Source organism: Aulonocara stuartgranti (assembly GCF_965226115.1).
Source record: "Aulonocara stuartgranti genome assembly, chromosome: 3".
Lineage (NCBI taxonomy): Eukaryota > Metazoa > Chordata > Actinopteri > Cichliformes > Cichlidae > Aulonocara > Aulonocara stuartgranti.
This window is the reverse complement of record NC_138941.1, coordinates 74,617,193-74,627,741: the sequence shown is the minus strand read 5'-3', so window position 1 is coordinate 74,627,741 and position 10,549 is coordinate 74,617,193. Positions and strand designations below refer to the sequence as shown.

Below are 10,549 nucleotides of genomic sequence, written 5' to 3'. Positions count from 1 at the left end.
TGGAGGGGCCCTGTGGGTTCTCCTGGTGTGACCCGAGTCCTAAATGCCTCTCGCTGTCCTGCCCCTCCCCTGTGGTCTCCACCCTCCATGTGGGAGGTGTGGCATTCACAGTCAGCCCTGATTACCCTCAGAACTACACCACCTGCTGCTTCATCAGGTCGAGTGGGTGGAGTCAGGGGCACGACCTGAGTCTCGCTGAAACACACGGCTGTAAGGCCCCTCCCTCCTGTTCACGTGAGCCCAGCGTGGGTCCGTCACACCTACAGACTTTTAAAGGTGGAAGTGGCCACGCCCCCAAACCAGTTCAGCAGTAAGGTGTGAGCAGACGGAGCTGTTACCAGGATGCAAACAGGATGTGTCCTTTCACAGTTAAAGCCTCATCTTAAATTTTAAAGACAAAATAAAGTTTAAAGACGACGATGAGCACGTGACTCACCTGTGACAGGTAAACATATACACCTGACAGGTGCTACTGACCTGGCTCTGCCCACGAGGGAAGACTCTGATGTGACCTCTGACCCTGAGTGCTCTCTGAAGCCCCTCCCACTGAGCATCAGCCAATCCCAGCAGAGCACGAACCAGAGCAGCTGAGAAGCAGGCGTGAGCCTCACCTGTCCCGTCATCGATCACCAGCCTGATCGAAGAGCAGAGCGACATGGTTTGATCATGTGACTGTCACCTGACTCATCCAGGTGATTAACATGTATCAGCAGGTGAGCTCAACAGGAAGCTGCTCTTACTTTGCTTTGGACTGAAACACTGACGAGGTCGAGTGACACTGAGAGCTGCTGCAGCCCTGAGAGAGAGAGAGCAACAGGTAAACACACACACCTGAAATCGTGAGCAGTTTCCTCCAAAACGACACTTTACTTACTGCACCAACACTAACACGCCACCAACACGCTAACAACACATGAAGCACTCTGAGTACTTTCACTGCACCCGAGAAACTGACACTAAACACATCCTGTACACACTGTGTGTATTTTATGCAGTACCTGTGTGTACACGCTGCCACACAGCGAGCAGCTCCACTGCAGTTGCAGGAACAGGAAACACACCACGTGACCTTTGACCTGTCCCACAGCGCACCTCTGCTTGCTGCTCAGAGCCCACTCTCCTGCTCTTGTTTTTCCTGTAACAGACTCCTCCGCTCCTCCCTCCTCCTCCTCATCTCCACACCTGCACCTCCTCTAATCCTGTGAACTCTCCTGCTCTTGTTTGGCCTGTAACAGACTCCTCCGCTCCTCCCTCCTCCTCCACCCTCGTGCTGGTTGTAGCAGGTCTGGTTTCGGTGGTTCTTCTTGTTCTGCTGGTGTGGGGAGTTCTCTGGAGGAAACAGAATGAAATCTTTCAGAGTTTAAAGCATGATGTCAAAGCTAGAAGGTCTCCTGACTGCAGACTGGGAGCTGACGCCACAGTAGAGCGGGTAGAATAGGAACCAGTGTGAAACAAACTCTCTCTGGGTCAGCTGAAGGCTTTTCAGCGACTTTTTAGGACGTCCTGATAATAATGAATTACGGTCGTCCAGCCTGGAAGTAATAAATGCAGGAACTAGATCTTCAGCACCACTCTGAAACCCTGTGAATGTGTTGGTGTGTTTCTTTGTTCAGGAGCGCTCCACTCCTCCTCTCCTGTACATGTGAACAGTGACGTCACCATCAGACAGAGAGCCAATAGGAGAGCTGCGTGTGCTCTCATAACACACACACAGTTTCTCAGGTAAATGATCCTGTGTGTGTGTTTTCCAGCTAAAAGTCCTGATGATCCAGATGTTATCTACTCTGATGTGAGGACTCGCACTTCAGGTACAGATGATGACGACGATGGTTCAGTGTAGTGACGAAGGACACACACCTTCTTCAGTCTGAGTAACTTCCACAGTGGGAGCTGCTGAGAAGGTTCATCTCTGTTTGATGTTTTGTTCTGTAGAAACTGATACTTTTGATTCTCTCTGAACACAGATGTGCTCTTTTTAAAATCAGTGAGCACAGTTAGTGTGACTTCATTCATCCTTCAGAGGAAAAGTCTTTAACAGAGATGATGGTTCAGAGTCAGTTTGGAGATTAAAAAAATATTTGGAGATAGGCAGACTGCAGGGGATCCAGAGTGTCCGTATACGTCATGTTATGTTCACCCCGCCCTGTCTTGTTATGGTTATCTGTGTCAGCTGTGCTCCCATGTGTGGCCAATCCCCTGATCATCCATCATGTGTATTTAGTCTCTGTGTTTCATGTAGTCTGTGTCGCGTCGTCTGTGTTTCCACCCTCCGTGTTTCCATGCCCGGTCTTTTGTATCCCCAGCCATAGCATAGTTTGTTCCCAGTTTAGGTTTGTTTAGTTGCTACGCTTGTACTGCCCTCATTCTTGTTTGTTTCTTGATCATCAGCCACAATAAAAGGCTCGCTTTTGGTTAAAGTGCACTCCCGTATCCTCACTTGTGTTCGCACCTGGGTCCTCAACACACTCTCCACATGGTCTGCCACTGCGAACGTGACAACACATATGATCAAACTGTGAGTCACAACTGAAGCTGCAGCATCACTCATTCATTTTTCTGTCTTTAGGCCCTGATGATGTTGTTTACGGTGAGGTGATCTTCAGAAGGTAGAGGAAATCTGGTGAGACAACAGGTAACCATGACAATCACACCTGTAAGTGAATTTATTTACCACCAAATGTGAAAAAAATGTCAAGTCAAAATTGAGTCAAATATGACTCCAAGGTTCCTCACAGTGTTCCTGGAGGACAAGGTAATGCCATCCAGAGTAAGAATCTGCTTAGATACCATATTTCTAAGCTTTTCAGGGCCGAGTACAATAACCTCAGTTTGATCTGAATTAAGAAGCAGAAAGTTAGCATCCAGGTCGTTATGTCTTTAAGACATTCCTGCAGAGTCCTGCATTCTTAGAGGACTCTCCATTTACATGCACAAACTGGAGTCTATTAGATAGATATGATACAAACCACTGCAGCGCAGTACCTGTAATACAGCATGTTCTAATCGCTCTAATAGGATATTATGGTCGACAGTATCGAACGCTGCACTGAGGTCTAGCAGGACAAGCACAGAGATGAGTCCACTGTCAGAGGCCATAAGAAGATCATTTGTAACCTTCACTAAAGCTGTTTCTGTGCTGTGATGAGCTCTGAAACCTGACTGAAACTCTTCAAATAAACCATTCCTCTGCAGATGATCTGTTAGCTGTTTGACAACTACTCTTTCAAGGATTTTTGATATGAAAGGAAGGTTGGAGATTGGCCTATAATTAGCTAAGACTGCTGGGTCTAGAGATGCTTTTTGAGTAAAGGTTTAACTACAGCCAGCTTGAAGGCCTGTGGTACATAGCCGATTATTAGAGATAGGTTGATCATATTTAAGATTGAAGCATTAATTAATGGCAGGACTTCTTTGAGCAGTCTAGTAGGAATGGGCTCTAAATATGAGATGAAAGCAGATGAAATAGCAGATATACCTGGAAAAAAAGTTTGTTTTTTGTTTTGTCATGTTTTCTCAATGAGCCTGTAGGGGGCACTACAGATATAACTTAACTGACTAATCTCCAAAAGTTGATTCTGTACATCTGGACGTAGCGTTTTCACACGAGATTTACGTACCTGGATGAGCATGCATCAAGACATAAACTGAGTAATAATAAAAATTGTGGTGCTCTATAAATAGTGAACAGCTGACATCAGTGATGTTTGTCTCTGAACAGGAAACTGAGGACACACTCGGTCTGATGGACGACCTTCATCCTTCACTCTGCTCCTCTTCTTCTCTTTGTTTCTCCTGAAGCTCAGTTGTTTTATTGTTTACCATGAACAGCTGCACAAAACATTGATTAAACCTAGATGCTCTGTTTTTGTGCAGATATGATCTGAAACATGAAATTTACACAAATGAAGAAAAAGAGTCAGAATAAGGAAATAAATATACCTATGACATTTGAATATCACAATGAAATAATTCTGTAAAATGAGCTGTACTCTCAGGATATTTTTAGTAATTCAGTTACTCACAGACAGTCAGTGACGGCTCCTCTCCTCAGCTTTTCTGCTGCCATCAGATGCTTGTTGTTGGAAATCTCACTCCTCATGCACTGGTATGGCACTTGGTGACAGCAGGAAGGAAGAACTCCCATTAAAGGGGAAGTTCTAAGACTGTTTTTATTTTTCTGTATGGAAAAATAAAACAGAACATCAGCATCTGTTCTATGGGAAGCAGGGAAAGCTGTGATGAGAGGTAGAATAATTTCTTTCTCATCACATAAAAAGATAGAAGAAAATGTGGGGCAGCATCTCCCTCACTTGAAAAACAAAGCTTGTCATAACTGATGGCAATTTAAGGGAGAAATATATTAAGATAAAATTCTGCTGGTGGAAATCACATATTGCCACAGTCTGGGACCAAACTCTTGCCTCCAAGATGAGAACTCTCACCCTCCCAGAAGGGAGCTTTTCAGAAACTTCCTCCAGGATTGCCATCATTTCATTTTCGATTTCTCCGTCCTGATTCATTTTTATACAAGGTAAATCCTCCCCCCCCCCCCCCCCCCCCCCCCCCTTTTGAGATATGCACATTCGTTTAAATTCTGAAACTTAAATACTAATATTTAGATTCTGCTGTTGTTGTTGAATTGATTCATCCGGGTTTTCAGTCCAACCGCCGTTCTGGAATAATTTATAATACTTTGGAACAACAATAAAACACCCAAAAAGTGTAAGACTGAAGCAGGTCCAACCTTATAACCAGTAGGGACTCTAACCCAAAAAATAACCAAATTCCCAAATATACTAAATTCACTCAGCAGTCCAACTGCTTTAAATCCTCATTACTATCATGAGATTTTCACCAAAATCAAAACAGACATTCACCAGTAATTTCAGTGAGTAGACTTATTTTTTGTCCAATTTGTCACACTTTGGAAACAGGTAGTGCCTTACCTTTGGATAAGCCGGCTTATGCCCACTCACTTCGACCACTGGCACTCGTGCCTGCCCGTCTGACCACCTCGGACCCCGGATTTCTCCATCCAAGCCTCCAACTCACTCTCCCTCCTTAACCACCAGACGAGCCCCCAAATGTTAAGGGTTCAAATATTAAGGAGGAATATAGGAGGAAATCCAAATAACAACACTGGTCTGGCCAGATTAGTCAAAACGATGATTTTAATGAACACACGTGTGGGAGATGAATCCTGCATTGATCTCTCCCTAACAAAGCATAAGCAGATGTTTTATACCATCAGGGTTTAGATTTACTGACGCCCCTTCAACGTCAAACAAATACAATACATACATAGGTTTCAAAACCACAATGACTTTTAACACAGTTTAAAAGAAGATTGTCTCCGTCTCCACGGCAGGTGCTTCCTGTCAACCTTCTGACCCTTCGCTTCTCATCTGGAACATCAGACCCACATCCTGCCAGAAACTGTTCTTTTTTGCAGAGACAATTTTGCAGTTGCAAGAAAACATGATTAACCTATAAATGAGTCTATCTACTATGTGTGCGTGGGTGTGTACGTGTGTGTGTCAGCATGAAATGCACTGTTTCACCTCTCACCTCACCAGCTGAACCTTGTAACCTTTTCCACCAGACAGAAGGCCAGCACGTACACAACTGAAACTATACGTGTAATATAAGAAATAAATGTTTTAATCAAATGGATGCCCCTACTTCAAAGCTTAATAAGAAGGATATAAACGAATAAAAGATAACAATGAATCATCTGGAATAAAAGGTTAATATGATAACAGTATGCATAAACATTTTAAGGCCACCTTAAAGCTTTCTGTTATATTGCTAAAGCAATGATTATACCGCAGATTATATAAAGACAAAAGGCATTTTATTCCCCTTTACTGACAAGGAAACATCTCACGCTGGTTAAGTTGGGGTATGCATGAAAGCATGTAGAGTATTTCTTCTTTTGGCTAAAACTTGTGGATGATTTGAATGGGATTACAGCAGGTGTGTGTGTGCTATGAGAATGGTTCAGGAAATGTGTTTCCTGCTCAACCTGTTTCCAATGAGCCTTTGTGTCTGTCATGCTTTCCAAAATTGAAAGCTGCAAAATAAGGAAATAAAACTTTTTGAGAGAACGATAAAAGTAAATGGTAAGTAGATTTGAAACAAAAGAAAGAAAATGAAAGAAAGAAAAACTGAGACTAGAATTGATCACTTTAGAGACACTGCAGTCACTACCAAGCACTTCAACACTTTCAGTTCAACACATTAGAAGTGAGGGTTCAGTGGCATTGCATACAGGTTAATCAAAGATAACACAAGATTGTTTACACTACTGCAAAAATTGGAAGGGAAAAGAGCAGTGAAGCAGACATTTGTTTCAAAGGCTGTGATCACAAGTGGTCAAATTCATTCAGGTGCAAAGCGATTGTTGTTTGTGTTTACTTGTTCACGGGGCCAGAAAGTAGAGCACTATGGAAATCAGTTCTACAGGAAATAAAAGCACGCAATAGTGTCTCTTATAAACAACAACAAAATAAACTATCACAGCTATGCAGATGACACACAAATATATATCACAATGTCACCAGGAGACCAAGGCCCTGTGCAGGCTCTTGGTAAATGCATTGAGGAAATCAATGACTGGTTGTGCCACAATTTTCTCCAACTAAACAAAAACAAAACTGAGGTAATAGTCTTTGGCGCCAAAGAAAAACGATTACAGGTCACCAGAGAACTTCAATCTATACATCTAAAAACCACAAACCAGGCGAGAAATTTGGGTGTAGTGATGGATGCAGACCTAAACTTAGAAAAACACATTAAGACAATAACAAAGTCAGCTTACTATCACCTCAAGAATATTTCAAGGATAAAAGATCTGATGTCTCAACAGGACCTGGAAAAACTAGTCCATGCATTCATCTTTAGTAGGCCTGATTACTGTAACAGCATCTTTACAGGTCTACCTAAAAAATCAGTCAGACAACTACAGCTCATTCAGAACTCTGCTGCTCGAGTCCTCACTAAGACCAAGAAAGTGGACCACATCAGTCCAGCTCTGAGGTCTTTACACTGGCTGCCTGTCCGTCAGAGGATAGACTTTAAAGTTCTGATGCTGGCCTATAAAGCTCTGAATGGTTTAGGACCAAAATACATCAATGACCTCCTGACCCAGTATGAACCTTCCAGATCCCTCAGGTCATCTGGATCCGGTCTTTTATCAGTTCCCAGAGTCAGAACCAGACACGGAGAAGCTGCATTCAGCTTTTATGCTCCTTATATCTGGAACAAACTCCCAGAAAGCCTCAGATCAGCTGAAACACTCAGTTTATTTAAATCCAGGTTGAAGACTCACCTGTTCTCAGCTGCATTTGAATAAAGCACCAAATCCACACTTTTAAGCTTAAATTTCAAAACTTACATTTAACTACTGATTTTATCTACTGTTCTGATTTTATATACTGTTTTGTTTGTTTGTTTGTTTGTTTGTTAATTAGTTAGTTAGTTTATTTGCTTGTTTTAATCAATTTTAAATCATGCTTTTTATTTGTTTTTGTTTCTAATGTCTCTGTAAAGCACTTTGAATCACCTTGCTGTTGAATTGTGCTATACAAATAAACTTGCCTTGCCTTGCCTTGCCTTGCCTTGCCTCTGAATTGTTGTAAGAGAAAAACTTTGGTATGATGCGAAAAGGTATTTGTCCGTTTGCATTTCGCATTCATGTGAAATCGAGTCACATCTCCTTCTTAAGTCATAGGATTTAATATGATGTCGGCCCACCCACTGCAGCTATAACATCTTCAAGTCTTCTGTGAAGGCTTTCCACAAGATTCTGGAGTGTTTAGGAGAGTTTTTAACTTTTTAATTCTTCCCGAAACTCATTTGTGAGGTCAGACATTAATGCCCTCAGTCGCCTTCATAATTCATCCCAAAGATTCCTTATTAGGTTTTTGATTCTCGTCAACAAATGTACTATGAATATAATTTGGCAGTGTTACATCCAGCACGTGCACGATCCTTACTAAAAGGAGGAAAAGAAGTAACATTGGTTTTCTTTTTATGCTGCTCTTATTAAAATGGCTTAGCATGCAACCTCAGTTCATCTGTCACAAGTTATAAGAAGAATTCCTGTCTGAGGAAATATATTCGCTAGGTGAACTCACTGAGCAAAAAGGAGAAAGGAATCAAAAGAATTCAGGACGGGTTTGTCAGTTTGTTGCAAAACTTATTAACGTGTGGTATTTTTCTGAATTCACTTCCTGTTTAACACATTGTTTTTCATTTGAATCATTTAGTCAGAGTTAAACCCTTCTCTTTCCTTATGAGTGCAAGGGAGACGCATTATGCGTTTATGAATCAGAAAAGTCAACAGAGGTTCTAACAACTGGTTCATGGTGATGGCTAAGTGGAAAACACATCTGACTTGGCTCAGGGCTACTTATGGCTGACAGAGAACAAAGAGCCATAAAGACTGAAAATGTGAGTGGTGGGAGCTGTGCTTGGCACCTGATAGCTGACAGAGTAGAGAGGCTGTGAAAAGCTAAGACTTGCAAGGGACAGGTGGGAAAAGACCGTGCCTTAAGGCCCAAGCTGCTGTAGGCTGGAAGAGACCACTGAGACCATAATGAGGCCTAGAGTTGGCAATGGGAGGAAGAAGACAGACCTTGATAGCAACGCTAGATATACGCCGACTTGTTAGAAATGAACATTTAAAATGCTGCAGCAAGAGTCCTGACAGGGACTTGAAAAAGAGAGCATTTGTTTTCCTATATATCCCAAAAGGTTGATTTTGTTCATCTGTATGTAGCCTTTTCAATGGGAGAAACGTTTCATCACTCATCCAAGTGACTTCTTCAGTCTCAGCTGACTGCAGGTTTCCCCAATCTTATAAAGAGTACATTTGTACAATAAGTGAAACCAGTCCATTGAATGAACAATGGACTCTGAGGTCAGTTCCTTGATCATTAATCAGTAATATGATCTCCTACATAGGTTTCTCTTCATTTGCTCCCTGTTATATCCAATATTGAATTCACAATTCTGGTCCTCACATACAAGGTCTTGAAAAATCAGGCCCCATCTTATGTTAATGATCTCATAGTACTGTATCACCATATTAGAGCACTTCACTGTCACACTGCAGGCCTACTTGTTGTTCCTAGACTATTTAAAAGTAGAATGGGAGGCAGAGCCTTCAGTTTTCAGGCCCCTCTTCTGTGGAACCAGCTTCCAGTTTGGATTCGGGAGACAGACACTATCTCTACTTTTAAGATTAGGCTTCAAACTTTCCTTTTTGCTAAAGAATATAGTTCTTTAGCAGCAGCAGCAGCAGCGGCCCGGTGTGCGTGCACCGTCACCAGAGCCATGCTGTGGCGTCATTACCCCGCTGCCTCATGAGCCAGTAGCAGTCAGAGTCGGAACAGTGAGGCTCACCACCGACACACCATTGGCTCACGCTTCATCGGCTTCCGCATCTTCGCCACCGCCTGACTGCACGGAGATGCCAGAGGCTGTTGACTTTGGTGAGGAGGAGCGGCAGCAGGTGCTACGGGCGTATCGGGAGGATGAGCTCCGCTGGAAGCCCTGGCTTATCTCCGAGGAGGAGCACCCGCCAGCCGCCCCGCCCCGGACCGGCCGCCCATCCTCGCCGCCTCGATCGGACTACTCGTCTCCCGCTTCTTATTTGGCACGGATGTGGTCGGAAGATGAGGAGCCGGTCGCCACAGAAATCCAAGTTCCGTCCACGACCACTTCAAAAAGGAAGCGGCGCTCACGTCGCCATCGCTCATCGCTACAGCATGTCTCGCCCTCCACTGAGCAACACGAGGAAGCTGTGGGGGGCATGGATTTCGACCTCGAGGAGCAGCAGCGCGCTGCATGCGCGCAACTGGAGGAAGAGCTACGGGAGGAGCCATGGCTCGCTCCTAACTACGGAGAGGTTTTCCGCGGGACACGCCTGGCCCTTGGGGGCCCCCGGAGTTGCCAGGAGCTCCCGCCTACCGCTCCTCCAACACTTGCCTCCTCAGCCTCTGCGACGCCGCAGGAGGCTCCACCTTCCATGTTAACGGGGCCCACGGCCAAAAAGAAACGGCGTTCGCGTCGCCATCGCATCGCCCGACGCTCGGAGGTGAGTGAAACTGTCCAGTCACCCCAAGTTACCTCTGAGCGGAAGGCATGTGAGGTGGCTACAGACTTAGCCGGTGATGTGGCTAGTAATGAGCTATTCACCAAGCCACAGGCTAGAGACAGTTCTTCTCAGACTGCTTCACTCAATCCTGCAGGGACCACAGAATCTACACACAGACTGACAGGGTTTCCCACTGCCTTTTGTTTTAAAAGCGGTAGGGAGGTGTTTCCTTTGATGTCTCTTTCCGTGTCTGCAGTTCCAACCAAGTCTGAGTTGCCTGTGGCTAATTTCTTCCCTCCTGAGCCAGCCCTGCTCCTCCACCAGTCACTGAATGAAGGTAACGAAAGCATAACTAGTGCTCCGGTTTCCCCAGCTACACTTGTTTCTCACGAACTGGAAACTGTGAATGCTGATCATGAACCCGTGTTAAGTCGTCGTGAGGTAAAC

General features: G+C 44.2%; 1 long non-coding RNA gene across 1 annotated transcript; it reads right to left on the bottom strand.

The window, feature by feature from the left end:
- Nucleotides 1-595: 595 nt before the first annotated feature.
- LOC309703705 lies at nucleotides 596-1,110 on the bottom strand. Its single transcript, XR_014275957.1, has 3 exons — nucleotides 999-1,110; nucleotides 741-796; nucleotides 596-634 (listed from the first exon to the last, which is right to left on the bottom strand). It is a non-coding gene; the product is annotated as an uncharacterized lncRNA (long non-coding RNA).
- Between the last annotated feature and the right edge of the window lie 9,439 nt (nucleotides 1,111-10,549).